Here is an 11,629-nt window from a genome sequence, read left to right on the forward strand (position 1 = left end):
TGTCTAAGATTTCGAGGTAGTTTTTTTGTGTTTTATGCAAGACCAGGTCGATGCCATCTGACAAAGTGAGTCAGTGAGTGAGTGAGTGAGTGGATGAGTGAGTGAGTGAGTAGGTGGGTGGGTGGGTGTGTGTGTGTGTGGGTGAGTGAGTGAGTGAGTGAGTCGTGAGTGAGTGAGTGAGTGAGTGGGTGGGTGGGTGGATGGATGAGTGAGTGGGTGAGTTGTGAGTGAATGAGTGAGTGAGTGAGCGAGCGGGTGACGAGCAGAAGCTTGTGTTTGAGCGTGCCTGAAACTGTGAGGTTTAACAAGCGCTTGTTTCCTGCAGTCGTTTGCTGATATGATGAATGCTGGCAGGCTCACACAGCAGCACTGTTATGGAATGTGGGTGGCATGTAGAAACAGCCAGCAGCACGACATTAAACAAAAGCCTTTATTTGCAAAGCTGATGGTGGGCTGTCAGTCTGCTCCCAAGCACACTGCGATCTTTCATCTTTGATTTTGTGATGGAGTAATGGAAATGGAGACAGAATCTGGCTCCTGGGTCGGAACATGCCAGAGATGACACAGATACCCTGGTTGATTCTGATGAGCTGCTGATAGCCTGCAGATCACCTTACTGCCCCGGTGCCAACGGTACTACGGGGCAAGTACAGGCCCCAGAGGAGAATGATATTACCCACCGTGGATGCTTCAGAGACTAGCGCAGCTTCCCTGAATACAGTAACATAGTGGCAGGCTTGGAAATACCCTGTAATAGTTCTCAGTAAACCCTTTCCAGGGGTTCTACCTTTTAAAAATAGCTTTTCCCTTGACTGCGAGCTTTTATTCAGGTTAATCGAGCAAAATTGACCAATTTTATTCTTACCCTCGTAAAGTAATCTTATCGGCCTACGTACTTAACATTACAGGGGCTCGCAGAAGCTTTGCCAACATAACACAGCCAGTCAATTTAGATACACATTTCTTCAAAAATAATAGCTTTTATGGACCCATTTTGCCATGACTCACATTGGGGGTCTCAAACCAGGCCTTGAACAGCGTTGCTCTACAGCAGGGGTACTCAACTTGCTTTGCCACTTTCGTGAAATGATAGAAGGCCAGGGGCCAGTTAATAAACAAACAATATACATTTTTCTGTAGCGGATTGTACGTTTTTGGGGTGTCAGCCGGAGTTTAGTCTGACAATGTTGTGCATGCCGGATAGTTAGTTAGGTTAAGTTAGTTAGGTTAAGTACATAAATAAGTGCCTGGGTAGCGAACAGATGTCAGTATTTGACAATGTAGCAGCTAAATCATAGATTATTGAAAGATATTCCATATTCCACACTGAAATGCTATAACAGATGTGGAGTATTGGCCAGAATGACATGAACATTTGGACACTTATTCAGTGGGTATCTTGCATGTTGCGGTCAGGTGCACTGTAAAAAAAAAAAAAAAAATGCAATTCCACCGCGGAATTGCTAGGGCTCTGTTTGTTTGTTTGTCTGTCTATCTGTCTGTCCCACTGATGACATCATCAGTGATGTCATAAATTCAGTCTCTCTCTCACACACACACACACACACACACACACACACACACACACACACACACACACACACACACACACACACACACACACACACACACACAAATGATGTCATCAGTGATGTCATAAATTGTAACATCATCAGTGATGTCAGAGGCATTGTGACATCACACACACTGTTAGGGAATGGAATTTTAACCACTCCTCATCCGCTAAATGTATATATAACAGCTGATATAAACCAAATGAATCGAAACCAGGAGTCCAGGAAGATGTCTTTATGAAAGTATATTTATTACCATAACATTCTCTGTCAATATGTATTGTCAGAGGGCTGAATCTCAATGTACACATTCTGATACGTTATACAGAGTCAAATATTCAGCAAATGACTGACAGTTTAACGCTTTATACTGTAAGGAGGAAAAGCAGAGAGGAGGGGGATGAACTTTGGAAATGTGTGTGCGTCCACTTGAGTCTGACAGGGAAACTGTTATCAGTTGTATTGGACACGATGCACTGCCCAAGGTCTCAGCAAAAGAGAGAAGTCCTCAATGCCACTGGGGTGAATCTATATGTGTCAGATGTCATGTCATGTTAACTTATTGTAGCATAATTATGCGTATGCAATTATTAGCTTATTGAATAGGAATTGGCATGGAACTTATATTTTTCTCCAACACACACACACACACACACACACACACACACACACACACACACACACACACACACACACAAAGTCACACCGATGATGTCATCAGTGATGTCATAAGAGCAAAATCAATTCCCAGGGGCAGACACTGAAAGAAGTGGGAGTTTGGCTTCAGACCCCAGTCTTCAGCCAGCTGCGTATGTGAGCTGCAGGGCCAGCTCGGCGAGCTGCAGGGCGGGCGAGCCCGCGCAGCGCGCGAGCCTAGGAATCGAGCGCGCGTGACAAATGCCATACATGTTAAGTGTGGAAAGCAACAGCTACGCGCGCTCGATTGCTAGTATAGTGAAAACCCTGACAAATGCCATACATGTAAAGTGTTGAAAGCAACAGCTGTAACCAAACTATACACCCGATACTGTGCAGGATAGTGAAGAAAAGGAAAAATGCATGGCCCTTTGAAAGTGGCACCTAACAAAGACTTGTGGATGTGCACCCGTTGCTACCTACTTATGTGACTCAAATGCTATGTGACACTTGTGCAGACAGGGAATGAAAGGTAGAGGAGAGGCAGAGAGCAAAACGATCAGATAGGAGCTGCATGGCTCCAGGGTTCTGCTGCGAGTCCGCTGTGATAAAGCAGGATCAGCTCGGATTGAGAGTGTGATATAGAGAGTAGCTGGAGTTTGGGGGGGGAGGGGGGAGTTGGGGTGTCATAGCTAGGACCGATGAAGGGCAACCAGATGCCACTAAGGAGGTGAAAAGCATGTGCATTTTCTATGGCTGATAACATGTAAAAGAACGTGCACGCTAATACAAAAAGGTGGAGATTACAACAGACTGTCTTTTCTCTGTATGTTGAACGCTGCAATTTACAGTATTGAAATGGCAATTGAATATCTGTGTTCATGGAACTGTAGATCTTCCTGCAGTATCGGCCGGTTTGTTTTGGTGCCAGTGTGAGGGATACCTATGATGATTGGCAGCCCGGAGCAGAGGTAATAAGCGGTTCATTCTTCTGGCTGTCAGACCATAAAGCACACATTCACCAGCAGCCAACGGACACACAGGCTATTTCAGTTTGCTGTGGAGGACATATAAAAATCCTGTTTCTTTTGTAATTGTCCCAAAAGCCTGTTTAATATTTTTTAATACAGTTGCACCTCATCCCTGTCCCTCAAAATGAAGAGTCCAGGAGAGTGAAGGATCTGGAAAAATAACACAGCAGGTCTATATGTGGCTGAGGCTTTTCCATTTTCACTTATTCCAATGAGATTGTTTGTATTTTTGCGGAAGAGTAAAAACCTCCACATCAAATGGCTTGAAATGACTCATGCCCAGTCCAAAGGGAACTACTGGCTACAGTTGGGTCGCTATGCTAGATTACCACCCAGATATGGCTACAAGGAACCTTTATTCAACACATTCTTTTACATACATTTGCAAACTTTTGGCTGTTGACTTTGAGTATGCTACAGCTCACTATCTGCCAGCGACCTTGCGTTTGTTACATTAATCTCTCATGCTTGTGGAACTAATAACAGTTGACGAGCCTTGACTCCAAACCCTCCCTTAACGCACATTCATCAAAGGAGGAGAAACCGCATGTGCACTGACACAGAATGGCTGCACTGTAGGCCTCGTCTGTAAACACATCCATCCCAAGTAGCAGAAATCCAGAGGTGTCTTTGTTTGGCGCGGCTTGGTGCAGCAGTGACCCTTTGTAGCCTTTTGCATTCATTCAGATTTGTTTAATCTGGTTGTAATTATATCGATGCTGTTCAGTGAAAAGGTCTTTATGCATGTTCGCTCTCTCCAATGGAAACGGTGATGTGCTGGCTGTGTGTGTGTGTGTGTGTGTGTGTGTGTGTGTGTGTGTGTGTGTGTGTGTGTGTGTGTGTGTGTGTGTGTGTGCATGCGTGTGCGTGTGCAAAGGGTCAACCATGCGAGTGTGCGCCTCATGCCCTCATGTAGTGAGGACGATGAGATAAAATGCCCCTATGCCATACTGTACAGCAGGAAACCGATCTTGGCGATAGCAGAGATCTAAAAGCGCTGATGTTTCAAGTTTGGAGCTGGTAACTCCGGCTCATAACAAACTCCTCTGTACAGCAGATATGAAAGGGAGATCGAGCCTTGAATGTCTTGGACATGTGGAGGAGTAAGAGAGATATGGACGGCGGCAAAGGCGGGATTAACAAGACAAGGCTTTCCGTGTTTCCAGTGAGACTTGTAACATTTTAATTCTGTTTGTTTGATGAGGTTAGCACTCGTGACTCCCCGAGCAGATTCATCGCCATCTGAGCCCCGTTTCTGCCAATGAAATCACTGGAGGCGTCCATAGTTCCTGCTACAAACAATGTTCAATAAGCTCTAAATTGTCTGGCAGCATGCTCACAGTTTCAACCAGTAGTCATATTTTTGGCAAATATTGCTTTGCATCAAATTTGGTTCCAGGAAGTAACAGCTAGATCACTGTGGCCAGAAAGGATTCCAGGGCCGATCAATGTCAAGATTTGTTTTTATATGTATCTCTAAGACATTACAGAGGAATACCAGCACATTTCTGGATTATGTGCCCTTGGAAGCTTTGGTTTTGTAATTTTGAACATATTCTTCAATCGCCCAAGAAAAATGTTTGTCCTGTTCATCAAGGAATTAATTAAAGGTACTATATTCTGCACTTTCCAGTGTTTTGTTTTATGTCTTGAGGTCCATTCAAAGCTGTTTGTGTGGTGTCATGTACCAAAAGCACTCTCAAACCATTTTTTACACGTTCATTTTCCAGCATCTCTCTGAGCCTTAAGAACAGGCTGCTTCTGTTGCTGTGCCTCTAAAGGACCTTTAAAAGAGTGGTGATCAGCATGATTCTCTGGGTTTAAGGTGCACTTTTTGCTTAGACATGATAGCACTGCCAGAATGTGACGCTAATGAGCAATAAAGTGCAGAAAAACATTCTCTGAATCCACCATAGAACATAAAAAGTATATGGAGGCAGCCACCGTGACGTCACCCATTGGTTTTTGGACTTCTGTTTTGAAGCCTGGAGGTTGGCGTTTTCACCGTCGCCATCTTGGTTATTTGGAGCCTAACCTCGCGTCACCATGGCTCTTCCTGAGGAGAAGCCTGGTTCCCATTGTCCTTGAATTACACCTCTCGGCTGGTTCGGGCCTAGACCCCGCCCTAGACACCGGAAACAGGATACGTGCCACATTTTTATCGTTCCTCCTGTTCGAGTTGTGTAGGATAAGTAGTCGCCACGAACAGGCGGCGATGCCATATTGCATCAACGTTTTGTTAATATGTATTATGTAACTTTTTAACATTAGTCACCTCGTGTTATCAGGCTCTAGCTAGCTAATGTTAGCTACACAGAAGATTGTTTTTGGCGCAGATGTATCCGGTAAACAGGTTCCAGTTCCTTGGTTTAGCCCCCCAGGTCCAGAAGCGGTGTAAACGGCTCCAGACTATTTGGAGCCAGAAGTGACATGCATTTGGATGAGGAGAGCCGCAGCATGGCCTGCTATTCGTCCGTGATTGGCGAGCTGCGCCATCACTGGACAGGCGACCTGTCAATCACACCCCAAAACATAGTCTTTTCTATCATCTATTTTACTTGAAATGGGACCATCATTTACTAAATGAACATCATGCTTGAAGAAGACTTGAAACTGGTGATTGAGGCCATAAACTCGTTAGGAAAGGATGATGCATGGGGCCACGTGTGTGTGTGTGTGTGTGTGTGTGTGTGTGTGTGTGTGTGTGTGTGTGTGTGTGTGTGTGTGTGTGTGTGTGTGTGTGTGTGTGTGTGTGTGTGTGTGTGTGTGTGTGTGTGTGTGTGTGTGTGTGTGTGTGTGTGTGTGTGTGTGTGTGTGTGTGTGTGTGAAAGTGAGACCCCATGATTTCCTCTAACTGGACTTCTTTTTGCAGCCAGTGGAGTCGCCCCCTGCAGGCCATTTGAAAGGATGCAGGTTTAAGTTACTTCTGCATTGGCTTCAGAAATGGAGCTATGAGCTACTGTAGCCCCTTGGAATCCACCAAATCCATAGAGATATCCAAGAAGCTGGCAGTTGGCTTGACCTCACAACTTTGTGTCATGTGTGCTTCTCTGGCTTCTGACTTTGGGGAAGAGATGCTCATGTTCACAAATACTGCCTGGACTATCTTAGGCCATGTTAGGCCATAGGAATAACATTTATTCACTCGTAGCTTTAGTGGAGATCTCCCCTAAGCTTATGGCTGAATATCTTGTGACTCTGGCTGTAGGTGGGTGACCCACAGCTCTGCATGTTATAGCAGTGATATGATGTTGGGAAAGCTGCCAAGTGCTGTGTAAGGCTCTAATCAGCCAGAGCTTAGTCTGTCAACATGTAGTTGTATACTTCACCCTGGCCTGCTGTACCTGATCTTACACAGCTCCGAGCCAACACAGGGGGCGCTATAATAATGCTTGTGCATTGCATGAGTTGCTCAATTCTATAACCAATGGGATGGAAGGTGAGGTAAAGTATTAATTTCCCTCACTTTAACACTTAGATGAGGGAGCTGGGTGCCTGGGGTCATAAGACCCACCCGTGTGTGTTTCTGCATGTGTGGATGGAGGTTAAGCAGACATGACTTATGATGCACCTTCACTGCAGGAGAGTTTTAGGGCTTTCAAATTCCTCAATGGCTTCCTTGGCTGTTGTTGATCTGGCTGGAGGTAATGCCGGGTCTGCAGGGTGATTTACAGCACGTGGCTCAGCCATTTCCACTGGCGTGGGAGCGCCCCGGTCCACTCCTGGGGGGCTCTCGGCCAATCAGAGGCGGAGAGGAGCAGGTCATGCTGGGAAACGTGGTTCCACTGGGAGGCACTCTGAAGTCTAATAAAGCTCCAGTATGTCTGAGAGCAGAGAGGCCCCCCCCACTCCATAGGGGGGCTTCAATCTGTCATGGCCTATCAGCGGGGCCCTAAAGCACAGCGATGGCTGTATTCCTAATAGCTCACAGGGGCAGTGTTTGTTACTGAGTAGGTCTGAGCCGGGCTACTGGCTCTCCCGCGTCTCCATTCATCAGGACAGGAGGAAGGCCACAGACCATAACACAACACTACATAATGGAGATGCAGTAATACCACTACGCCTGTGGGGTGGAGGCTGACATGGCTTAGCCCTAAACTGTGTGCTCTTAAGAGACAACTGACGTTGACTGACAAACACAGCGTAATGCAGTCTGTCGGTGACAGCAGCCAGTAGCACAGCCTAGCTACGGCTGACATGGACCAGACTGCTGTTTGTGTGGGGAATATATTGTTCCCCTGATTGTTGGACTGAGGCTCATAATCTGACAAAGCATTTGAGCTGTATCTTGGTTGTTCTAAATCATGTTTTATGATCAATCGCGATTTAATCTCATAGACCTGAAGTAGTCTTGAACTTAAATCACCCCCGTCCCTTATGCACTGAGTAAAAATCTAAACTTAAATTTAAGATGAAAAATGAAATGTATGATTGCTAAACAAGTGTAAAATGGTGACTAGAGAGAAGCAATTTTACTGTTTACTGTTAGATCAATGAACATTTTCTGCTAATAAACTATTGTAGCCAGTGTTGGGCAAGTTACTTTCAAAATGTAATATACTACTATTACTAAGTTACTTTACAATATTACTGTCTGTGTGCAGAGTAACTCGTTACTTATTGCACTACTTTTGCATTACTTTCACCAAAATTACAGCATTAGCAGAATGACATCGCCACCCCTGGCCCGAACCATCCCGAAAAATAATTTCAACCGTCTTGAAGTCAGTGTAAACCGTCCAAAATTCTAAATGTCCTTTTCCTTTGTTATTGTCATCTATAGTGGTTATTTGCATAAAAACACACAATTTGATTAGGAAATGATTGTATCTTTATTTAAATATATGTGCTTTGATTTAAAAAAAAAGTAACTAAATTTGTAACTTGTGTTACTTGACAAAGTAACTGGTATAATATTACTTAAATCCTATTGGTAATAAGTTGTATTACTGAGTTACTGCTAAAAGTAATATAGCCTATTCCCTGTAATATCTTACTTTAATGCGTTACCCCCAACACGGATTGTAGCCACACTAGGAATATCTTGACATGACATTGGCCAATTATCCACGGGAATAAGAAAAACACACCACTAAATAACAAAAAGGGCCCAGAAAGGTACATCACCGATAGCTTATTTTATAAGTGTTAAAGTGTCAGGGTGGGTTTTTCCTTTAGCACTAAGCATTGTATATACAGCCAAAGAGCCTCTTAAGAATGAGCTTTTCATTTTGAAGCGTCGTTGACACTGAGCTGACAGACGTGCCCTTCCTCTCTGCACCTCGCCCAGCCCCTCTATGCATGGTGTCTGTCCACTATGTTTTTCTATGTACGGAGGAACGCTCCCTCAGCTTAGCCACATCTCACAGAGCTCCCTCAGCTTAGCCACATCTCACAGAGCTCCCTCAGCTTAGCCACATCTCACACAGCTCTTCCCCTCTGCTCAGAAAGGCCACGTCATACAGCTGTGCATCTGACACCCAGGCCAGTGGAAATGTCACACACTCTGTGCTCTTCCTGGCATGAGGGACACACACTAACTCTCTTACACACACACACACACACACACACACACACACACACACACACACACACACACACACACACACACACACACACACACACACACACACACACACACACACACACACACACACTCTCTCTCCCTCTCTCTCCCTCTCTCTCTCTCTCTCTCAGAGATGCCAGCAAGGCTAATAACTAATAGATGCTAATGCATGCAGAATGGAACATGTGGCGTGAAGTGCAGGATCCTCTGGAACCTGACTCATATGGTGATATATACTAACGTTGATCACATTTGACCTCCAAATCTTCATATCAAAATAAGTGAAATCGAGCTGGGCGATGGTGATTGGCGTGTCGGCGAGGACCTCTGCAGCACATGTGTGCCGCCCCGTCACAAAGCGTATTTGCAAGGGATTACCACGATGATCTGTGATAAAGTGCTCAACTGTTTTCCACACACTGCTCCCATGGCCACAAGGGCATTAGAGAAGGACAGAACCAGAGAGGGAGAGAGAGAGAGAGAGACGGAGAGAGAGAGAGAGAGAGAGAGACAGAAATAGCTGGCTAGCTAAGATGGATGGATAATCATACACAGAGAGTGACAGAGAGACATTGAGACATATATAAAGAAAGAGAGAAAGGCAGACAGAGAGGGAGAAGGGAGTGAGAGACAGAGAGCAGTATGGGATGGCAGAGAGAGAGAGAGAGAGAGAGAGAGAGAGAGAAAGAGGGGAACAAAGAGCATATTGTCAGTGCTGGGCGCTAATCGTCTCCTCTTAGGCTGCCAGAGACAACAGGTGAGAGCAGTTTGACTCCCTGCAGGCTCCACCAAGCTTTCAGGCCTGTGTGTGTGCATACTGTCTGTGTGTGTGTGTGTGTGTGTGTGTGTGTGTGTGTGTGTGTGTGTGTGTGTGTGTGTGTGTGTGTGTGTGTGTGTGTGTGTGTGTGTGCGTGCGTGTGTGCGCGCGTGTGTGTATGTGTGCACACATGCGTGCATAGGGGCCGGGGGACCACGGGAGAACTCCGCCAATGCCAACTCAAACGGCAAATGAGGAGTGAGGGCCGCACCATCAAAGGATTCTTTTCAGAGGTGCCAGGGCCTTGGCTTGCGCGCATATACGTGTGTGTGTGTGTGTGTGTGTGTGTGTGTGTGTGTGTGTGTGTGTCTGTGTGTGTGTGTGTGTGTGTGTGTGTGTGTGTGTATGTGTGTGTCTGTGCATGGGTACATGTGCGTGTCTTGCTGTCTGTGTCTGTGCATGCGAGAGGTACTATTTACACATGGGCCAAGACGTGCTCCTTCTCCTCCCCCCGGCAGTAAGATGTGTTTAAAGCAACAATGGAGAGGATGTTGCGGTGGGAGAAACGGATGGTCTCTTTGATGTTTACAAGAGTGTGCAGGCGTATTATGTGTTAACAATCTGACAAAGCATGTGACCCAGAGCAGCTGCCTGGAGAACTCTCACCTATAAGAGTGTGGCAGTGGCTGCTGCAGTCACCAGCAGAAATGGTATTCCCATTCAAATCAATATTACTGAAAGGCTTTTTGGATATACTGTATAGACGGTTTTAACTTGACAACAAAAACATTCAAAATTGAACCCCCGCTCACTTCCTGTTGCAGTGTTTGCTATGGAGATTTTATTTGTTTATTTGTTTATTATGGATCCCCATTAGTCTGACTACTCAGACTATTCTTCCTGGGGTCCCTGCAACATACAGAAAATACAAAACAATTACACTGCACATAACAAAACGGTGAACAATGTTCACATTAAAACCACAAGATTGTGTTAAAATAAAATAAAAATAAAATTAGATAAACTAAATAAAATTAGATAAACTAAATAATAAACATCAACAGTGTCATACAAGGGCATACTGCCCTAATAATGCACACATTTTCACACATTTTCATGGAGAATGCACGCATTTTCCATGAACATGAATATTCAATCGAGCAAGAGACTTGGAAAAGAATAGCAAAACAAAAACACTGCACTCAGACAAAACTAAGTACAATGTCTTTGCAAAGGACTGCTTCCTTTAGCTTTTTTTTAAAAGTATATTTATTGTTGATCCTGGTAAGATTTGTTGGTAGCCTATTCCAATGGGAAACAGCTCTATACATGACAGTTTTCTTAAGTGCGTTGGTTCTTGGAAGAGGTAAAGTAAAGCGCAGGCCTGTGGCCTGTCTGGTGTCATAGCCATGTCTGTTACATGTGGAGATTAGTTGTGAAAACAAGCAATAAGGTTGACGCAAGATACAAATGTTTTTCAAATATATAATTAAACTACATGCTAGTCTCTCCTCCACCCTCATCCATTTCAGTCTTGCATGCATGCCCTCCACACTGCTTCTTATAGAGCAATGGAGAGCAAGACGTGCCGCTCTGTTTTGAGTGATAAAAGAAAGAAAAACATTCCGTGAAAACCGTCTATACATGTCGTGTAAATGTCATGAAAATGTATTGGTTTAGTGAGAGAAACTGATGTGTTCCCCATGTAATGGCATAATTTAAGCTGAACAGTGGGATTTGTCATAAACATCCCTGTCTCATACAGTGCCGAAATAATATATTGTTGATCATTTAGATAAACGTATACAAAAAAGAAGAAGACTACCATGCTATGTGCATTGTGTTTCTTTGGTAGCAAAGGAGTCTCAGGAAGGAGGGAGTGGAAAAGAGGAAAAGAGGTCCAGTGGAAAAGTGATGTTCTGCAGGACATGGATGAGAGTTAACTATGCATGCAGGGATAAACACATGGCATTGGAGGTAGTCACGGCAGAAACATCTGGGGGTAGTGTGGTCTGTTGTAGGCTACTTTCAGGGACACATTTCAGACTTCAGACCAGTTAATCAG

The sequence above is a fragment of the Poromitra crassiceps genome (genome assembly GCF_964638095.1).
Source record: "Poromitra crassiceps genome assembly, chromosome: 5".
NCBI classification, from domain to species: Eukaryota; Metazoa; Chordata; class Actinopteri; order Beryciformes; family Melamphaidae; genus Poromitra; species Poromitra crassiceps.